General features: G+C 42.8%; 1 pseudogene; it reads right to left on the minus strand.

Annotated features, from left to right (window-relative positions):
* Positions 1-1504: 1504 nt before the first annotated feature.
* On the minus strand, positions 1505-6631 carry LOC147032696 (uncharacterized; annotated as a pseudogene).
* Positions 6632-23442: the final 16811 nt, after the last annotated feature.

The following is a 23442-nucleotide window of genomic DNA, read 5'->3' on the forward strand; positions in this document are numbered from 1 at the left end:
GACTTATCTTCTGTTTCTGCTGCCACTACCTTTCCAGGGAGGCCATTCCATGCATTCACTACTCTCTGAGTAAAAGTCCCCTGCCTTGCTACCGTCTTAACTCTCCTTGCTTTACTCTCAAGCTATGGCCCCTGGTCCTATCACTGTCTACTCTGCTGAATAATTAATTCATCTGCACTTATTTTATCTATACCTTTCATTATCTTAAGCATCTCTATCATAGATCCTCGTAACTACCTCCTTTCTAGTGTATGAAGTCCTGTCTCCTTCAGCCACTCCTCATAGCTGAGTCTAGCTCGGCCCGGAATCAATTGAGTAGCGCTGCGCTGAACCCTCTCTATGCCATCGACTCTATGTCCTTCCTGAATTGTGGTGACCAAAACTGCAGACAACATTCTAGATGTGGCCTCACTAAATTCCTATTCAATGTTAACACCACCTCTTTTGATTTATAAATGATCCCCCTCCGAATACAACCTAAAACCCAGTTTGCTTCACCTCTAGCTGCCTGGCACTGTGCTGCCTGCTTACCTCCCATATCTATAACCACCCCAGATCCTTCTCCTGTGTGACACGCTTCAAAATTTCCCCTTGCATCCTGTAATCTCTATTTTCATTGTTCCTTCCCATCCCCAACACTTTACACTTGCTCAGGTTAATTTGCATCTGCCAATCTTTTGCCCAATCTATACAAGTATCAATACTTTCCTGAATCTGATAACCACCCCCTCTGCTATCCACTTTTCCTCCAAGCTCTGTGTCATCTGCAAATTTGGAAAGCTTACTCTTTACCCCACTATCCAAATCATTGATGTAAATATAGTGGGGTGCCTGGCACTGCTAAATTATCTTTTTCATTTCAAATTGATGCAAAAGTTTATTTATTTTTTTTTTGGTACCAAATTAAAGCTTGGGATCTGAATAACAATTTTAGTCCGAGTGGACAACGATCAAACCACACGGGCACTTTGGGGGCACTTGGGGCATAGAGGGGTGTATCAACCCAGCGTCAGAAGAATCTGAATTCTTCAAATTGCTATAACTTTCAAAATAAAGGTCCTAGCTTAACATATTTGGTATTAAAAGATTCGTATTGAGGAGCAGCAACACCACGTGTTAGTATTTTGCTTCTTGTGTCCACCATGGGAAGCCTGGTGTTGGCTTAGTGGTTAGGGTGGCGGCTTGGGATCCAAGGGTCCTGAGTTCAAGCCCCGTTGGCTGCTGAATTAACACCAGGGGGTTGACTCAGCCCATCATCCTTCCGAGGTCGGCGAAATGAGTGCCAGTGTACTGGTCCTGGTGTATGCCCCGGTTAGAATAGGTGTACCATATCCCTGTGTGTTGTAAGAGGCGACCAGGGTTGGCGTCAGGAAGGGCATCCGGCCATAAAACATTGCCTCAAGAAAAAGCCAAACCCCTGCACAGCAGGGAAAAATGGCTGTAAAAACGGTCATTTTTTTATTGTCCACCATGGTGATGGTATGTGCGTAGATCTATTCGTGAGGTTACCAGTAAGTCCCAAAATATATGTTAATTCCAAAGAGATTAGTAGATAGCCTATTAGGGTTATTTCTCAATACCCAACATTGCAAACTTAAAGCAATAAATGCAATATTAAGCAACATGTATCCCATTGTGCATAATGCAACCTTGAGAATGACCATTCCTGAATTGCCAATACCCAGCAATGCAAACCTAATCCAAAAGAAATTCATGCAATATTAAGACAGATAATATAATTGACCATTCAAGGTCAATCTAAGTTTACCAATTCCGAAATTATGAATAGATAGACCATGCATGATCTCCATAAGATCTAATGTGATATTAAGCTTGCATAACAAATTAAAGGACGACAGACAGTTGACAGATGACGGATGCCATGTGATGGCAATAGATTATTGACCCTGACGGCCTGTAACCTAATAACATGAATTTTTTTTCAATAAAACTGGTGTCATATTATTTTATTTATCAGAAAAAAACTAACAAACGTATTTGCTGGCATGGGAATAAGTCTAACTCTGTTCTTTACCACATCTGCACTTGCACAAGAGTGTGCATTTCAAGTTAGCTTTCTTACACTTGCATGATGAACAGGTTTTTGTGCAAGTGCATTTTACGTCGATGTCGAAGACATCCTTAGCAAGGGGTAGAGTCGTCCAAATGAGAACCAGTTTGCTGTCTTTCTCCCATCCATAGTTTCAGGGATCATGGACAGGTGCCAGCGGCTCGTGAGCTGTAGTCCAGATGCTTGCTTGAAAGACGCTTCTATTCAGGTGCTGGTCCAGAGCATCACTAGTCGGAGGTATTCTCTCTACATCTCTCGTCCTGTGACAGAATACCCTCATGCGAACAAGGTCAACGCTGATGTCATCGGTCAAAGATTCATTGGAGTACAGCCTACAGACAAACTGCATCACCACTTCTTTCAACCTTGGTGAAGTAAGGAACGGGGTGTTGGTAACAGTTGCAAATTCTTCCATGAGGGATGGTACCTTATCCTTCGTCTTGAAACAGTATCGCTTACCCTTGAACTTGAATGACGATTTACTATCTGATCCAGTGAATGCATGGAAGAGTGCCATTGCTTTGCATGTTGTATCTCCTAAGTTTGCAGCAATGGTATTGAGGGGTATCATTTTGGTTGTCTTTCCTGCTTTGAATGAAATCCAGATTTCTGTGGCTGGGTTCACACCCATGATGTGGTGAAAATTGGTCAAAAGTCTGACAACGTCTGTGTCACCTGTATGAACCATCCCTACAGACGAATATTGGATGGCGTGAAGAAGATGTACCAGGACACGAGTGTCTGCCTCTCCATGATTACATTGCCCCATAGGAGGACCATACCCTGCAGTGAGAACTTGATCACCTGAAGTAATATAGACCCATTTGCCATCTTGAAATTGTACTTGCATGAGTTTCGTTGACAGGAATGAGAATAGTTCCTTCTTGTTTTCAGCATTTGCTAAAAAATTTTGCCAGTTTCCCGGAACCTTGGCAGAACCAGACACACGTTGCCGTGTACCCGTTCCTCGTTTTTCCCTAGTTGCCCCTTTGATACTCATTGACTGATATTGATCCCACACAATATCTACTCTTGCTGCTCTTCTCAAGTCATGCTGGATCCGTGGACAGAAGATCTTGTTGAAATATTCATCAAATGACTTGCCTTGAACAATTGTTCCAGGAAGAGCATGGATCAGTGCTCCACCATCAATAACGATCACCCCATAAACATCTGGTGCCACAAGCTCTTCATCTGTGGTAATGTCGGAAGTTGCACCTGCTTCCGAAATACATGTCAACGGATCTGACTTTGTACAGGAGTTGATAGATCCTTCAGAAGATAGTGCAGGTGGGTGTGATGAAGATTCGTGGCGGAAAAATTCTTGCAGATTTCCACCACGGCTATCAAGCACAATGAATGCTTGTCCGTACAACTCTGCATGTTATTTGAAGTGCTGTACTTTTCTTTTAAGTGCTGTCTTCTTTTGCGATTTCTGTTCATGGAACAGTAACAACTTGTTTTTTTGGATTGGCGCTGTCAGAAGTGTGTTATTGGATTCAAGAACATCTTTCCGAGAATTGTCATACTGGTCTTATCCTGTTGACTCTAGAATACGAACAGAAGCGGCAGCAGACTCGTCAATACACACTTTATTGTCTAACGTGACCAGATCAGCACTGTTCTCCTCAAAGGGATTTCCTCTGCTTAGCAGGACATCTAACAGGTCTCTGACGTGATGCCGAAAGCGTTGCTGGGAAGCACCTCCTTCCTCATGATGAGGGAGCTCCTGATCATAATCATCATCAACATCTGTAAGTTGTTCAACAACGCGGCTTATCTCTGGACCAGTTACTACCCAGCATTCGAGCATGGCAGGATTTTCTGTTAGACCAATCGCACCCCCAACTCCTTTCACTCTTTTGTTGGCCTGCTCATGTGCTTGATCAATTGGTATAGATGAGAACCGATGATTGCTTGTTGTTATCGTAAAGTGACCGGCTTCAAACTCTTCCTGGATCGCTTCTGGCAGAGATTCTCGGTCTCTTATAAGGACAGAAACCCACCGAGCATAATTCTGGTGATTTAAAGCAAAGAATAGAGGTACAAGTTTCCGGAGAGTAGCTACCATGAGCTTAAACTTTCGCTCCCGATGTGACCGTATGAACATGAGTACGATTTGTTGGTACTTATGAATGAGTATCCAGAATTGGACTGTTGGTTCTTCTCTATAAGCCATAGAGATCCAATCGTCAAAGGTAATCTCGAGTCCACAGTCCTCATAAGCTCGTTTCAGTAGGCTGTCCAGTACAACAACGGTTACTTGATGGGCATATCGTGTTTTCATTGGATCAGATGCTTTCAAAAACAATGTGGCTGCAGCCTCTGTTTTCGTGATTCCAGCTTCTTCAAGGGCTTCTGGCCATCCTGACCCACGTAAGAGATCTCCCATAGTGGCCCACAGGGCATTTCGATATGAAGCCCTCCAAGCAACATTACAAACTTATCTTCTCCAAAGATTTCAGGGAAGGTCCATTGCATTTTCTTTGCAATATCATAAAGTGGTTGGTCCACTACCAAGACTGGAATTTGTTGTGGGTTGAGGTATTCTGTAGTTTCTTTAACAAGATTCATTCCATGTCGAATCATTCCATGTGTAGTTGCTTTCTCATGAAAAAGTGGGAGAAGGGCTTCAATGCTTTTCTCTGTTTGTCCAACAGCATCTGATCGAGAGGCGTGGTGTGCAGACCACACAATCGGAGTGGCAGTCTCTGTCCCCTGGTCCTGGTCCAAGTTGGTATGCGCCGAAGTCAACCAGGACTGCTTATGTTGTGCCTCATTATCCAGGGGATTATTGACAGGTGGCTGCACATCTTTTAATGGAGGCTGGGTGACAAGATTTCGGCCTACAGGTGGGCCAAATGTGTATGATGGAGGCAGGATGGGTCCAACAGTGTTTGATTTTTGTGCCCGGTCAATCTGTATTGGTTTTTGATACAACCCAGGCTTATCTGATGAAGGAAACTGAAAAATTGATATTCCTGTTCCATGGAAAGATGAAGTGGCTGTTCTGGATGTGGGATTATGATCTCGGTTGTCAAGAGATGCAACTGTGAAGATATGCTGACGCAGATTCGTAGGACAGATGATATTTGAGTTAGCGCTAATTTGCTGAGCGATAAATTGTGCAAAGCCAATTTCAATGCTGACTACTCTTTTATAGGACACACTCAGGCAGTACTCATGGAGAAGTTCCACCAGCTTCTTGTTCCTGCTTTGGGAATGTACTTTGAGGGCTAAAAACACTGCAAGGGGAGGCTCACACTTCAGGTTTGTGGAAAGAGAAGTCATACTCATCATGGCTAGCTGGCTCACAGAGAGAACCATCCTGGAATTGTCTTTTGCAGGTGATGATTTTGGCCCAGCAAGGAGTTGACGGAAGAAGTACTTCAGTCGTGGTGGAACAGCTGATTCTTCACAACCAGATGGAAATGAACCTTCGAATTTGAAAGTAGTTTCATGATCAAAAACTGCTTTACGTAGAATTGATGCTGCCAAGAGTATTGTGCGCGATTCTTCCTCTGGTGTTTGACAGGCATCTGAGATTATTTTTCTGGCCGTCTCAGAGCAAACAAGGAATACTCGATCTCGTATCCCTTTCTCTTCAGTCAAATCAGGGAAATGTTCAAGTACTCTTTATTTCAAACGAGTGTGATTCACCATCTTATTGATTCCATGTTGTTCCAACCTTTCTGTCATAATATCGGTCAAATCGTGCAATGCAAAAATCCTGCGCCCACCAGCAATTTCTTCATTGATAAATTGGAGCAGCTCATTTTCTATTGTAACCTCCATGTTCTCGTTGGGATTTTTGGCTTGTTCCTCCTTTCTGACCATCTCATGATACTGTCGGTTGAATCCAGTATAGCAGTTTCGATGATACTTGGCTTCGATGGCCACCAAATCTCCTTCTGCAAGGTTTGTCACGACACGATCCATTCCTAGTGCAACTGCTTTGTCATGTATATCTTTGGTGAGACTAAGCTTCTGGAAGGAATGATCTTTTGCACTTGTCTCATCACCACAGAAGAGACAAACATTCCGATTAATGTCTGCACTGGTCCTTCTTGGTTTTTTACTTCGAGGAGGTAACCCCTGAGTATGGCGCGCTTTTGCCCGATTGAGCGCCGACATCTTGTACAGCTGACGACATGTTTTGTGCCAGGATGCACGATTCCTCCGCATGGACTCTTCTTCAGGAAGTTCCAACTTTGGGTGGGGTTCACCATCAACTTCTTTAAATTGTCTTGCAAGACTTATGATCTCTGTGTATGCCTCCTCTCTACGCGAAGCAACTGGGTTGGCAAGAGGACATACAAGTTCTTCAGGAGTTTCTGTTTCGCACAGCACACGCAGCTTCCAGTTGGTTTTCTCAGCCATCATAGTAACTCGGAAAGATATCAATAAAGCAACATGCAATCATAGTTATTTTTATGGATATAACTATAACAATAAAGGAACGAAAGACTCATTTCGAGACAAATAATGAAATGTGAAATATGTAACAGTGTATCTGTGACAAAGATTAGGTGGGAGAGCATTGGATTTCAGACGAGCGAATTTACCCCATATATATATATATACATATACATATATATATATATATATATATATATATATATATATATATATATATATATATGCGTCCAAGATATGGAGATATCCAGTTATAACAATATGAGCCTGGTGTTGGCGCAGTGGTTAGGGCAGCGGCTTGGGATCCAAAAGGTCCTGAGTTCAAGCCCCGTTGAGCCACTGAATTAATACACCAGGGGGTTGACTCAGCCTGTCATCCTTCCGAGGTCGGCGAAATGAGTACCAGTGTACTGGGCCGGTGGGAGGAGTTAAAAATGATGCAACCCCGGTTAAAATAGGTGTACCAGATCCCTGTGTCGCAAGAGGTGACCAGGGTTGCGTCAGGAAGGGCATCCGGTGTAAAAAATGTGCCAAATCACGATGCGGATCAGATGGGTGATCCGCTGTGGCGACCCCTAACGGGAGCAGCCGAAAGAAGAAGAAGAGATGCGTCCAAGATATGCTATACACGTATTTGAACATAGGTAAGTATGGAGTATTAGATGTACAAGCAATAATATGTATGAATGGAAAAACAATGATTTGGAGCCATCAATGTAAAAAATGGAGATGACAGACAAAATGGTGTTAACATCATCAATAATTGCAATAACTGGGAAATCAAAATAATTCAAAGCCCAGCAATGGAATAAATGATGAACACAAACGTTGTGTATATGCTTTGAGCATTAAATTATATAGATTATAACATGTCATAGAACTGTGACCCAAATACATGTCTTGAAATAAATGTAAAGAAAAAAACTGTTGATTTCTGAAAAATTGCGTAAAAGTTATGATTTGGTGGGGAATTCCCGCACATACCGTCGACATGGTGACATATAGAAGTAAAATATATACATGTGATCTTGCTGTTCATCATTCCGAATCTTTTGATATCAAATTTATTAAGCTAGGACCATTATTTCAAAAGTTATAACAATTAGAATAATTCAGATTCTTCTGATGCTGGGCGCATAAACCCCTCTATGCCCCCAAAGTGCCCCAGTGTGGTTTGATCGTTGTCCACTCAGACTAAAATTGTTATTCAGATCCCAAGCTTCAATTTGGAACGAAAAACTAAACTTTTGCATCAATTTGAAATGACTGGTGGTCCACACACCCCACTAATATGGAATAGTCATGGTCCGAGTACTGATCCCTGAGGTACCCTGCTACTTACAACCTCCCAGCAAGACATCCTCCTGCTGACAGCTACTCTTTGCTTCCTATCACTCAACCAGTTTGCAATCTAATTAGCTACCTGACCAGCCATTCCACAAGCCCTCACTTTGGCTAACAACCTCTGATGTGGTACCTTCTCAAATGCCTTCTTAAAGTCTAGATATACTATGTCCACTGTCTTTCCCTCATCCACCCAATCAAACACTGCTTCGTAGAACCCTAAAGTATTTGTTAGACAGGAACTATTTTTGGTAAACCTATGCTGACGACCTTTAATTAGTTTGTATTTATTTAAATGGTTTCTCATCTGGTCCTTAATTCATGTCTCCAACACCTTCCCCACAACTGAAGTCAAACTAACAGATCTATAGTTTCCCAATTCTTCTCTGGATCATTTCTTAAATAATGGTGTTACATTTGCTACTCTCCAATCCTCGGTATTTGTCCTGACTCCAGTGTACTATTGAAAATATCCGTTAACATCTCACTTACCTGCTCAGCCACTTCCCTCAACACTCTCGGGTGCATATTATCTGGTCCCTGAGCCTTATCTACTTTTAGATTACCTCGCTGTTCCTTTACTTCCTCCTCTCCAACTTAGATCTTCTGTAAAAGGTCTTCCTCACCTCCTCAATAGATACTCAGCTATTGGCAATTCTCCTTCTTGTGTAAAAGTTGAAGAATAATACCTGTTTAATAAGCCTGCTATCTCACTTTCATCACTCACCACTCTCCCGGTGCTCTTCCTCAATGGCCCCACACTGGTCCTAACCTGTTCTTTTCCCCTGATATACTTAAAGAAAGCCTTGCTATTATGTTTAATATTCTTAGCCATGTCCTTCTCATACTCTCTTTTGGCTTGCCAAATTATTTTCTTAACTTGCCTCTGTTTACTCCGATAGTGATATAAATCTAACTGCAGTCCTGTTATTTTAAACCTAATAAATGCCTTCTGCTTCTCCTTAAAAGCATTCCTTATCTCACTGCTCAACCACTCCGGCATAGTAGGGGAGCCAAGGGCCCCCAACTTCTGATGGAGGTGGTCATGCATGATATACTTTTGTTTGATGTATTTTTGGGTAGGTATAGTGATTCTGCACTGGAAAAAAATGGTTAGCCCTTCCGATCTTCTTGCGAATTGATGCCATGGCCATATGTTTGATATTTCACCTCCGAGAAAAAGTGAGCAAAAATAGAGGGGTAGGGAAAGGAAAATGCCTCTAATAGATACTTGCATTACATAAAACCACAAGTATTAGGTATTCTAGTCACAATCGTAGTCTTTGTCTTCTTTTTCGTTCTGTTGCGATTGTTCTGTTTTTCTCCGTTGCTCCATCGCGCTTAGATCATTGTCAAAGACATTGACATCGAGTCGAAATGTCAGTTAACTCAATCATCAAAGGAAATGACACACAATGGTTCAATTACCAAAGAGTCATACCTGCTGCGTCATTTGTGTTGCGTCGTTTGACAAACCTTCGACCCCTGGAGTTCAGTCATGGTGATTAATCCCATTGCGACGATCAGCGCAGAGATTTTTACAATTTCAGTAAATTGTCGAATTAGAGGGATCACTTCTCCATTACAGGGACCGAAAAATAATGTCGAATGTCGAAATAGCAGGGGCCGAATTACAGGGATTCGCATTAACTCAAAAAACGTTAGTGCCATTCGGGACCGGGCAATATGTGTCAAATTAGAGAGAATGTCGAATTACAGGGATGTCAAATTAGAGGGATTCTACTGAATGCCATTTTTGGCTGATTTCGTGAAATTCGCATTCTAAACACAAGGGGTTAACATAAAATCTACAAGATAAATATGAACTTTCATGGAATCAAAAACTTCCTTGATATCTCCTGAACATTTTGTACTATTTTATTTTCTTCTAACTCCTTGCATATTGCCACAAAAAATAATGTATGTGCTGGTACCCCAGATTTTCACCTGCCCTCAAAATCGGTGACCTTTTGACCTCTAGTGACGTCATCAATGACATCATGACAATTTGAATAATATGAGTAATTTGCATAACCCAAGACCTTTCCAATGATACCTAATACTTGTGGTTTTATGTATGCAAGTACCTATTCGAGGCATTTTCCTTTCCCTACCCCTCTATTTTTGCTCACTTTTCTCGGAGGTGAAATGTCAAACATATGGCTATAGCATCAATTCGCAAGAATATCGGAAGGGCTAACAATTTTTTCCCAGTGCAGAATCACTATACCAACCAAAAATACATCAAACAAAAGTATATCATGCATGACCACCTAAAAGCTTAAATAAGCCTCTTTTTGGGGTTTGGCTCCCATACGAGCATCTTCCTGCTTCTAGTTTGACACTTCATTGGAATGTACTTACTCTACACTCTACACATTTGATCCTTAAAGCTTTCCCATTTCTCTGATGCTGATTGTCCTGTTATTAGAGTCTCCCAATCTACATCACCCAATTCTCTCCTCATGCCCTCAATGTTTGCCTTCCTCAAATCTATACTAATAGCCTTCCCCTACTATCCTGAACTTTAACCCTTAACAGAATAAAAATGTTTAAAAATATTATTTATCTTGAACTGCTTCATCAATTGATGTGAAACTTCATAATTATGATCTTGTAGTCATCAGTAATATATGTTTTAAATTTCAACCTGATTGGACGCATGCTGTGGCAGCCAGAATTATTTAATATTTTGAATATGGGTTCAGGGATTTATATCAAACTTGGTTCTAGTATTATGATAATGTAATAATGTGGGTGGAGGCATATATGGCGATGTCAAAGAGTGCCATTCTAGTTTTTAGAATTTCAGTATTCTATGTTGATCACTTCTATAGGTCGTGGACAAAAAATGGACACCTGGGCAAATGAGGTACACAAAGTATATTGAAAGCAATTGCTTCCACACAGGTGTGGACCATGTGTTAATTAAGCAAATGAATCACTCATGGAGTGAGGAAGTTGTCGAAGTTGTTTGAAAATTTATTATAACTTCATTGCAGTCACAGGATACAGTACAAGAAACAGCATTTACAGTTCAGTCAGTTGCCATCATGAACAACATTCGAATGTGGAATGTGATGTCAATGGTTTAAGTCAAAAACTCCATCATCACCTCCACCTCCTCCACATAAAAACAAGCAAAATTCTTACTGAAAACGAAAAATTGACACACCTGCGTGATGGTAACGTCATAATGGATTGGTACGATGTGGAGGGCCTTTCATTGTTAATAAAACTGGCCTGCACTGCAAAATCATACATCACGTTTGCAGAATAGTGCCATTGGTGCCTGAGCGCGATAGACGAATTTTCGGTGTCAGGCGACCTATTGAACCGGAACAGTCACAATGAAGGCCTGGATATCTCATGAAAGAGTAATATCTGAACTACATTCTCACCTAGTTTGAGCCACATATCACAAAAATTGATGGAGATACGTGCTTTCAAAAATGGCCAAATTATGACACATTTTTGCTGATTGGATCCAGAATACAAACCGGAAGTTGATCAAATTACGTCAGCTAATGGCCAATCGTATGTTTTACATTCCCTAAAAGTTTGAGCGAAAAATATAAAACTTTTGAATTTTAAGAATTTTTTTTGTCATGTAAATGGGCTTTTCAATGCAAATTTCAAACATTTTGTGACGTCACAATCTGGATCCGATCCGGTTGAAACATGGCAGGGTGAAAGATATTATGACCCTACATAAGCACATTAAATATCTAAGCAATTGAACAAGAAATGGCGGAGAAATGATTTTTTGAAATTTCGTCCCATGTAAATGATTGGGATTTTTTGAAACTTTGTGAATTTTTCGTGACGTCATCATTTGATCCAGGTTCACCCAAATTTATAGGTTCAGTCCTTGGGTGATTATCTTTCATGTCAAAATGTTTCGTGGACATATACACAAGGACCGCTGAGAAAATCGATGCACAGACACACACACACACACACACACACACACACACACACACACACACACACACACACACACACACACACACACACACACACACACACACACACACAAACTCTTAACTGTACAAAGTGACAGAAGTTGTCTTCGACAACTTAATAACATCCAAGCATGCTTAGGGTCATGTATAAAAATGCTGCACAGGCTTACTTTCCTATAATTATGACTAACATGGCTGCAACAGGAGACGCGGTGACTTTGAGAGGGGGTGATTGTTGGGGAACGTTTGGCAGGAGCTTCAATGAGAGACAGCTCAAATTGCTGATGCTTCATGAGCAATGGTGTCTCAGGTGATGGCAGCATGGACTTTCTAGGGAAAGACATCATCAGCAATGGGTAACAGTGGGCAGAAGCACATACTCCAGGATCGTGATATCTGTGCATTAATTTGAAGTGCAAGGCAAAGCAGGCAACCAACTGCAGATCAATTGACTGTAAATTTCAACCTGGAGTGCGAGAAGCCAGTTTTATAAAAAACGGTCCGTGGAGAACTTCACAGAGCGGAATACCATAGTCGGGTTGCAGTGCACAAACCGCTCATCACACCTGGCAATGTACGTTTGCGAATCCAGTGGTGCAAAGACCACAGACAATGGACTACCGAGCAGTGGAATAATGCGACATGGTCAGATGAATCATCCTTCACCATGTTCTCGACAAACAAACAAGTGCATGTGTGGTGCCAACCTAAAAAACTCGCCAACCCTGAGTGTGTGGTTCCAACAGTGAAGGATTCTGGTGGTCCTGTAATGTTGTGGGGTGCATTTTCCTGCCAAGGTTTGGGTGCCGTCATTCCCTGAGAAGGCAAAGTCGATGCCAATCACTACTTGATGATACTGAGTGATCATCTTCACCCCATGTTGCCGAATTTATTTCCTGCTAGGGTGGGTGTCTTCCAGGATGATGATGCCCCCATCGACACAGCATGTGTCGTTGCCCATTGGTTTGAGCATAACTGATGTTATCCATATGTCATGGCCTTCTTAGTCATCGGATCTGAACCCAAGCAAGCATTTATGGGATATTCTGGAACGACCCCTGAGACAGCATTTTCCACCTCCATCAAACATGTGTGAGTCTGTTGACTTTCTCACAGAAGAATTGTGCTGCATCCCTCTTGCAGAATTCTAGACATTGGTGGACTCTATGCCACAGTACACACAGGCTGTATTGGCCATATGTGGTGGCCCACCACCCTCTTAAGTGACTTTGCATTGGCATTTCCATTTTTTGTCCACCACCTGTATGATATCCAGTTTTAATTTCATGCACCTCAATCGGGATCTTACATGAGTCTTTTCCGAAAACAGCTGTCTGTGTGAAACCTATTTAAACATAAAAAAAACAATTCCAGCTCTTTGTTTTCTATTTGGTGGACTAGGAGCTACATGCAAGTATCACCAAAGTTTGTTTCTGGGTTATAAAGCCAAGAGTAGAAAATCATCTTCATCTATTTCTCCTGCAGTCTTGGGATTGAGTTGAATGTTTGATTTCATTTTATTATCATGGTATTGTAATTATTTGTTGTTACAAGTTGGCTATTTGCTTTGACCTTCCACCTAGATCATGCTTCGAATTCATCGCACTTACTGGCCTTCCACCAGTTTGCAGATTTATGTTTTTTTTGCCTTTCCCTTGGTCTTTCCCTTGGCAGACCTCGTAATGACTTTGTGTGCTTCCAATTGGTTAATTAAAATGTTAAAAACTTTTATTTATTCACTTTTGAATGGATGCATGTACGTATTTAAAAAAACAAGTTCCCCACTTTTTCCTTTGATCCTCATTGGACATTTCTAATTAGTGTTCATACCTTAGCACAAGTAAAATTTATATTGACTGTTATTCCCCCCCCCCCCCTCCTTCAGTCCCTGCTTTCAAGCCAGGTGCTTTCTTGGTCAAAGAGGCTGTTGTGGGCCATTTAATTTTATGGTATATATATTTTATATATTTATAAATTCATTCTTTTTTGTTATCTGCATTTCATGACAATTTTAATGAGGATGTGAGTTCTGTACCATTACAGACCATTGATCCATGTAAGTAAGATTCAGTAAATTAATGAAATATATGAATAATCAGCCTTGTCATATAATTATCAACATCAGCAATCTGCATTAAATGACGTGATCACGACAGTTACGTTGCACAGCATTTGAGTAATTTAATGCTGTTTCCCTTAAGGTCCTCTTGCCAAGAACTTGTCTGCTGGTATATTTTGAAGGCTGAGAAAAGTCGGGTCATGGTTGTCCTCAAACAACTCTGTGGCCTTCCCGGCCCACTGCCAATCCTCAAGCCACGGTGTCTGTTCTTGGCAGGAGAGGAGGGTGGTGTGCGCTCAGTTATTCAATCAACAGATGAGTAAGTTTTGCTTTTGTTTTCAATTTGGAAGACTGTATTTTACAATTGATGTACTTAGTTGTTGTTCTTTTTTGCTCTGATGAAGGGTTTTTCGTTTCAGATTAGCCACGCCTCATTTCCCAGAGCAGGAACTTCCTTTTATTGGCTTTCTGTTGATAAAATCCATAATCTTTCTATCTTTCCATTTATCGAATGCGTAACGCATATTTGACAGATTCACTTTTGAATTTGTTCTGCTTGTTGCATCTTCACTCTTGCTCTTGATACATAGAATTGTGCATACTGTAATGATAATACAGGAAATTAAACTCCACTTGAGAGCTTGTGAATATATTTGAAATGATTAACACATGACAACTTCTTACTTCGCAGTTATTTTTGTAAATACCATAAATGACCATTACTTTAACAATAGATGAATTAAGGTGGGTGATTAAAAAAAAAAAAAAAAAGTTTTTATGAATCATATTTAAATCCATCAGAGCAGGTGTGCCAGGCTTCTTCAAATTGGTGGATTTTCACTTCTGGCCATTTCATTTCGTTAGTTTAATGGATTGGGAGCAGGATGGCCAACTTGTTGTATTGGCATATTGTGCAGCAGGATGCTGTGAAGCAAGTTGCTTTGAGTTCTTTCATAGATTATGGCTTAAATTAGCATACATGCTCCTCAAACTTTGTGCCAGGAGAGCTTTCCAATGCAAAACAAATAGTACTGCCCACTCCCCAAATAAGCCAAAAGTTTAAACGCCAAGATTCACTTTGACGTTATTTGAACTTTTATCACCTTTAACGAAAACCTCCTGATTATTAAAAAAAAAAAACTTTGAATTTGATTGCTCTTGTAACTTTCTGATTTGCTTCATTGTGTTGTATTTCACCAATGGGATTTGACTATCGTTTGGCCAGGAAATCTGCTCGTGGAATGCTGCTAAATCGCAAAACCTTATGGAGATGTATCATGATCATGTGATGCGCTCGCTGTCAGATCAGCCAAACCCACCAAACACCCATGCTGACACTGATCAACAATACTCACTGCCATTGGTAGATTAAACTCGAGTTCCTCATGCGCTAAAAAAAACAACACAAAAAAGGTCGCTCATCCAAGCGCACTGCCAGCCAGAAAAGCCACATGTACTAGCATAGAGCTGCCGTTGTCATGCTGATCAGCTAGGTCATCCTGGGATCAATCGAAACACAGTTTAATACTTGAGGGGTTTTATTTTCTTCAACATGCCAGGCAGATAGTAGGATTTGGTGTTTGGGGCGGTTTTATTTCAACGAGGCATGCCTACACGAAAATAATTGTTGCTGCTGCTGCTGTTGTTTTGGTAGCTTTAGTTGTTACTGATTGTGTGCTTCTTCCGTATACTTTATATATGTTTGTCTTGCTCAGAGAAGTATTACAATATATAATTCTGTGTCCTTTCATGTCTGTCACACATTATTCTATCAAAGATTCTTGTGAGCATAGAAGTTAAAATGTTACATTTGGAACCGCTGCATTAAGCTCCTAATCCCGATTCTTCTTCTTCTTCTTCTTTTTTTGTATACCTTGTCGAGGCTCGAATGAGAGCTAATACAACGAGGGGAGCATGAGGAAAGAGGAGAAGAGGTGCAGGAGTGGGAAGCACAAAACAGTGGGGAGCAGAGACATGAGGAGATCTGTGGAAGGGAGAGGGATGGGGTGGGGAACATGGGGTAAACAAGATGGATATTACAGGGACTTTCAGGAAAGAAAGCAGGGAATTTGAAGGAGGTGGGTTTGGAGTGGATTAAATGGGATAGAAAAGATCGAGGTTTTGGATTAGGGAAGACAAGAGGTGGCGGTGAACAGCTGTTTTGAAGGCCTGGAGGGAAGAATGGGATAGAACAGAGTGAGGGAGTTTGTTCCAAAGGCGGGAAAAAGAGGAATGAAAGAGTGAAAGTGAGCAGTGATTCGTGATTTTGGTAGTTTTACCAGAAGTTGTTGGCGGACCTTGAGCGCCCTGTGGAAATATGGTGGGGACATATCGCACACAGAGCGGGGGGGGGGGGGGAGGGAGGTGAGACCAGAGAAGAGACTGTAGAAGACAGAAAGACCACCGACCTTCCTGCGGTGAGAGATTGAGATGTCCAAAGACTCAGCCTCATCGCAGGAGATACCAATGATCCGAAATGCTTTGGTTTACACAGCGTGAAGCCGAGAAAGGTGGGAGGCAGGAGCACCAGCCCAGATGGGAGAGCAGTACTCAATCAGGCTGCGGACAAAAGCTTTGTATGTGGTCAGCAGCTCAGGTGGGCCGAGGAAGGACTTTGTACGACGGAGGATTCCCAGTCTGCGACTGGCTATGGAGGCGAGGTTTGAAATGTGGTTTTCCCAGGAAAGGTCATGGCAGATAGTGAGACCCAGAAGCTTGAAATAAAGGACTTCTTCCAGAGGATTGTTGAGAAAGTAGATGGGGGGGGGGGCAGGGGGGTTCCAAACATTCCTTTTAGAGAGACAAAGTGAGAGTGTGAGATTTGTCCGGATTGAAAGACGTGTTCCACGTGTTGGACCAGTTTGTGGTTTTACCCAGATCTGCAGTGAGCGAAAAAGCTTGCCGGTCTGAGGGATGACAGATGGTACGGCAGAGGGGTCGAGTCATCAGCAAAGAGATAAAGAGGGTTTTCCAGAGAGTCGGAGAGATCATTGATGAAAACCAGAAAAAAAATATAATAGCGCGATGTCGCCGCGCTGTAATAACAGGACCCAGAACACTGCCTTAAGGAACTCCAGCCTGGACAGGAAGAGGGGATGAAAGAACTCCATTTAGGGCCACACGTTGACTTCGACAGGAGAGGACGTCTGTGAGCCATGAGTGAAGATGGCCTTGGATACCACAGGAGGAGAGTTTGGTGAGCAGGGCAGGGTGCCAGACCGTGTCAAAAGCACGTGATATGTCCAGGGATACGGCTCTGATTTCATGTCCGGCATTGAGGATCTCCATACATTGTTGGGAGAGCAGAAGCAGCATATCCAGTGTAGAGTGACCTGGTCTGAAACCAAATTGATGATCGGAAGTCAAGCCATTGGAGAAGAGGAAGAATTTAATGTCTGAAGCGATGATGGATTCCATAACCTTGCTGATGATTGGGACAAGGCTGATTGGTCTGTAGTTCCAGGGATCTGTTTTTGCACCTTTTATGCAAGGTAGTAATGTTTGCTGATTTCCAAGCAGATGGCAGATGAGTTTGAGCAAATGAGAGGGTGAATAAAACAGAGAGAGGGTGAGCAAGAGCAGATGAGCAGGTTTTAAGGACATGTGGGCTGATGCCGTCTGGACCGGTTGCAGAATCTGAGTCGAGGTTTGAAAGCAAGCTCTCCACTTTGTCAAACGAAAAGGACATAGAGTCCAGGGACAGTTGAGTGCGACTGGGAAAGGTGGGTAAAGAAAGCGATGGGTTTTGGACACAAGATTTCGATTCAAACACGAGTGTAGGCATTCAGCCTTTTCCCGTGCGGTATCAGCAGTGTGGCCATTTGAGTAAGGGAGGGGATGGAGGGGGAACATACACCAGAAACAGATTTGTTTGGACACTACCAGGATTTGGAGGTGGGAGAGGTTTGAAAGTTCAGACGAGCTGAGAAAGATGTTGTTTTCTGGCTCTCCTGAGGGTAGATACACACTTGTTCCGAGCTTTATGGAAGGAAATGAGATTGCCCTCAGTTGGGTTTGCTTTCCATGAGGCAAAGGCAAGTTGTTTCAGGACAACTGCCTCGCCACAAGCTTCACTGAACCAAGGGCGGGAGGAAGGGTAGGACTACTGAAGACGAGAGGGGATAAATCTGTGCATGAGGGAGAGTAAGTTTCTTTGAAGGAATTCCCAGGATGAGTTTAGGTTGGAGAAAGTAGCGATAGGAGACCAGTCTATAAGTTTGATAGTTGCTTGGAGACCCTGCCAGTCGGCTTGAGTGAAATTCCAGACTCGACAGCGCTGAAGTGATTCTCTGGTAAAAGCCAGAGTGATGTCCACTTTGACAAGCCACGTAGTCAGAAGAACCGATCCGAGCGGAGGAAGAACAGCAGATATTTTCAGGGAAATTTGTCAAAATCAGATCCAGAAGAGATGGAGTACCATTGGTTGAGATCCGAGTCAGTAAATTGACCCATTGAGTCAGTCCCAATGAGTCGCAGAAAGCTTTTGCTGAAGTGCTATGACAGGTGAGAGAGGTACCCACACCGAGCCAACTGGCGTGATGACAATTGAAGTCACCACATATGAGGAAGAGAGAGTTTGGATGAGACGATATAAGTTGGTCCATGTTTTCAGATATTGAGGTGTAAATGGAGTCATCACTGTTTGGTGGACGCTACAGTACACAAGTAAACATGAGGTGGTAATGGAGGGAAGCCGTAGCCAGAGGTATTCCTGGGGGTGTGGGGGAGTGGGGGCAGTGCATGGAGAGTGAGTAATGGAGTCTTTGATGAAGAGAGCAACTCCTCCACCAGGATGAGGCTCAGGTCTGTCATACCACAGGAGGTAGTAACCAGGGAGAGATACTTGGGAGTCAGAGATTTCTTGAGGGAGGAAAGTTTCTGTTTTGCAAATTATGTCTGGTTTGTCAGTGGCAACCTGTATGGAAAGATCTGTAAGGTTTGAGCGAAAGCCACAGATATTTGAGGTCCACACTGTTAATGAAGAGGGAGGGGAGGAGGCTTTGGGTGCAGGGGATGGGAGGGGAGGGGAGGGGGAGTGTAAGACCAGGGAGGAGGGAGGGGGAGATAAGGAGAGTTGTTGAAAGAGTGTGGGGATTGCAGAATAGCTAAGGGAGGGAGCCGGATGAGGAGGAGAAAAGGCTCAGTGGTGCTGGGGGAGAGGGGGAGGGGCATGAGAGGGGGCAGAAGGCAGTTGAGGATTTGAGGAGGTAGAGTGATGAGATGGAGGTGGGAGGGCAGGGGAAGGAGGCAGCTTTGTGGATGTGAGGGGGGGCTTTGAGGGGGTGAACGGTGGGAGAAGGGTGAGTAGGGAGAGGTGAGGGGGGGAGTTTTTGAGAAAGGTGAGAGGGAAGCTTGGAGGGAGAAGAGTGTGATGGTTTCTTTGAGAGGGAGGGGTGAGAGGGGTGAGAGGGGTGAGTTGGCACTGAAGTTGGAAAAAAGAATGGTTGATGGATGAATGAAAAAAATGAATGTTTCTTCTTTTTCTTCCTCTTTCTCTTCAATTCCGGAGAGATGGGCTTTCAAAACAGGCATATTTATGTTTAAACGGACACATTTTTGTTCCAAGTGGCAACCAGGGTTGTGTCAGGAAGGGCATCCGTCGTAAAACCTGTGAAAATCAGTATGCGGATCATAATGGATGATCCGCTGTGGCGACCCCTAACGGGAGCAGCCGAAAGAAGAACATTTTGTTCCATGTGAATTGATTATTAGCTTTCCAACAGTACCATTTTTATTATCGCAAGGGTGACGAATGCACACACACACACACACACACACACACACACACACACACACACACACACACACACACACACACACACACACACACACACACACACACACACACACACACACACACACACACACACACACACACACACACACACACACGTCTCCTTTTAGTAACAGATGATTACCAAAATGAAAAAAACAGAAAAATGAAAATGTTTCTAGTTTTTATTATTGTAATTGCTATGCTTTTTGAAAAAAAACTGAGGGATATTGTAATCGGATTTGTCTGTCTATCTGTTTGCCCATCCATCTGTCATGCTATCTCCTCCTAAACGGTTGTGCAAAAATTCACCAAACTTGGTAGTGATGATCACCACATGGCAAGAAGGTGTGAGAGAAGTATCATTTTTGTCCCCACCCATTAGGTCGGGGTCAAAAGGTCAAGTCCCAAAATATGCAATTACGGGTACATTTTCGAATTTTTTTTTCATGAAACTTTATATATCATACAGTGCAATCAACACTGGGGGATGTATGAAACATGTTACGAAATTTTTTGGATTGGATTCCTTGTTCATGCCCACAGAGGTCAAAAGTGTCACAGAGGGGGCTGAGGGTCACACATTTGTAAAACTCAAAATTCGATGTTGGGGCATTCCTGGTGGAAGTGTTTGCCAGCTTTCAACATTGCTTTTGGTTGGAAGCATGGGGATTTGAAACAGTGTGCAATCAACTTCGCTCTTGTTATTATTAGTCCCATACTGGTTTCACCAAAAGGGACTATAGGTTTGCTCTCCTTCTCTCCGTCCATCTGTCCGTCTTTCCATCTGTCCCACCTGTGGTTTTTTTTTTCCAATTTTTTCCCCATACCCTTTAACCTATTCATCTGAAACATGGCACATGGCTTTATTGATAAGTTGCAGAAAAAGTTAGAGTTTCAGGGTGTTTTATCAATTTTTCACCGAGTTACGCCCTTTTTAGACTTGGAGAAAATATCACATGATACATTGGTCATTGTTCAGCTGCCCTGACTCCACCAAACCACTGCTTTACACTGATTGGCTGGACAGCTGGCCTGACCACCCAAATAAATAAAATCATGCACAGCAATTGCATGAAGCAGCACAGATCGGAAGGCCTCAGGTCTTAGTCCTGGGTGTGTGTTAGTCCATGGCCCAGTCCAATTGGAATGATCCCAGGTATATAAGCACAATGTATTATATATGCATATAAGCCGTACATGTGTTTTTTCTTCATGTATGTACATTGTACATCGGGTTATTTTTCATGTGAAATAGTCAAAGCCAAGAAATGAACTAAACACGTTGGGTTCGAGTTTCTTCTTCTTAAATTTGGTTCCGGTATCGGCTCAAGCATGCATTAAAGCAAACTAATTTTTATCTCTGGTTTGTTATCCAAGTTGTCTTTATTGGTTTCTCGTGCACAAAAGATATCAGAAAATGAAAATTGCTTTTCCTTTTATTTTGCTGAATAGATCCAAACGCGGTGGGTTAGAGTTTCTTCTTCTTAATTTTGGCATTGGTATCGGCTTGAGCATGTGTTCAACGCAAACTAATTTTTATCTCCCCAACATCCGTTGGGACCAGTTGGGGTTCGTGTATTGCAAAGCAATTCTTGCTCTTGTTATTACTATTTCACATATGGAAATGTTTTTTTTTCGTGCCTCTGCTGACGAAGTCGCTAAAGGCATTATCTTTTAGGGTTGTCTGTGCGTCCGTCCGTTCTAATTTTCTCTGTTTTCTCTGCAACCGCTTATCTGATTGACATGAAATTTTCACCATAGGTGTGACTACTCATGTAGAATGCTTTAATGATAATTATGACATCCGAGATCATGTGGTGTGGCAGCCATGTCGGAAAAAAGGAAAACTTTTAACCTCTGTATCTCCGAAACCGCTCCGTGGAAAAATTGAAACTTGGTACATGTCAAGTACTCCCCATGGGAAATAAATGTGATTTTAATTTTGATGATATTGTTATGGTTGTGGAAATTCACAGAACACCAGTCAGGTTCCCCAGAGGTCAGTTATTTCGGTAAGTGTGTGTTCCAGGTTATATTTCCCCACCGATGTATAAAGGGAATTATTCGTGTGCCGGGCTGTGCATCTTTGAGTTAGCCGTTATTCTTTCTCTATCTTTTATTTTAAAACAAACACATCATCACACCAACAACAGCGATTTCAAAATCCGCGTTCGCTCGCCGACAAGCCAGTTGAGTCGTTGGAGAGTCGGCAGTTGAGTAGTTTGAGAGATGCCGAGTCGGCAGTTGAGTAGTTGGAGAGATGCCGAGTCAGCAGTTGAGTGGTTGGAGAGACGCCGAGTTGGCAGTTGGACTGGGTCGCAGTGAAAGAGTTGGCGAGTGGGACATTCGGCTGTTAGCCGAGCAGTTGGTGGTGAAGCTGGCGAGTGGAGTGGAGTTTGTTGGTCGGAGGAGTTGAGTTGGTTCATCGGAGCAGTGGAGTTTGTTCGCTAGAAGGTTTGCCAGCGCAACCAGGAAGCTGGGGTCGAGACCCGTTCACTCCTCCAGCACGTTGTCGGCTAGGCCCGACCGACCAGGCCGCAGTGAAGGCCGGACGGCCGAGGGAAACCGAGCAAGCTGCTCGCCAGGCCGCTCAAGCGACTGGCACGTTTACGCCACCGGGACTGAGCAGAGACACCAGAGGCCACCGGCCCGAAGACCATCGAGTCGCCACCAGGGCGGCTCGGTAGCCGGCCTATTCCAGTCATCTCAGCCCTGAGTGCATTGAAGGCTCACGAGCCCGATTCTTTCTTTCTTGGGTTTTGCATGAAAGTCTGTGGCGCCTTGTCTTGTATAAAGTAGAACTTGTTAAGTGCCTGTATGTACATTACATAATAGACATCGGTTGTAGGCTTTTGCTCGTGTCTTGTCCTTTATTCCCCCATTGACTGCTTACGTGCTGGGTGAGAATAAATACCCATATTGTTTGAATGTCAACCCGCTCGTTGCGTCACTTTCTTCATTGACTGCCATGATGCGTTCGGGAAATTAGCTGGCTGATTATAAAGCCGATAAAATAATCTGGTCCGACGGGATCTGGCGAATTAAAACCGCTCGGCATTCGCATACAGAACGAGGCGCTTAAGCGGCTCGTTTTCGTGCAGGCCCCTTCGAGGAATAAACTCCCGGAATTTCTGTCCGCGCGAATAGTTAGGTATATCGATAATTCGGGATTGACCCTGTAGCGCATGGACAGAATTGTTGGCTAGTTTATGGTGTATTTAAAACACCCGTAGCTGGGTTTCGGCGTTTGTCCGGAAGCTACGACTAGATTGTCGCGTTCGGTTGATGCGCGGCCTGGATTGGGTTGAAAGGTCATGCGCACACCGAACCGGCGGAAATCTATAACAATATCAGAGGTGGCTTTGTTAAGATGTCATAATTGCATATGTCAAATGCTTTATCTGATCACTATGAACATTTTTGAGGTTCATCTCTGGCTACGTTTTATTTGGGGGTGAAATTGATGACTTCATCGGTCATGTGGTTCGGCAGCCATATCGCCATATTTTTAAACATAAAAACTTTCAAAAATCCTCTCCAAAACGGCTGAACAGATCAAGGCAAAACTTTACAGGTATGAGGACCAAAACATTCTCCATCTACAATGTGGCTGATTTAAAAAATATATATTTTTTTAAAGAATAAACTTTTATAGAGCATCTTCTGCAGAACAGCTTGACAGATCGAGGGGAAATTCACCCACATGTTCCGAAAGCCTTGGGGATACCAGGGGGTTCATAAATAATTACGAGGTCACATGGTCTGGCAGCCATATTGGATTGACCAAGAATCTTAAAAAAAAAAGATTGAT

This window comes from Eptatretus burgeri, chromosome 2 (genome assembly GCF_056783735.1).
Source record: "Eptatretus burgeri isolate ZD-2024b chromosome 2, Ebu_testis_v1, whole genome shotgun sequence".
Taxonomy (NCBI): domain Eukaryota; kingdom Metazoa; phylum Chordata; class Myxini; order Myxiniformes; family Myxinidae; genus Eptatretus; species Eptatretus burgeri.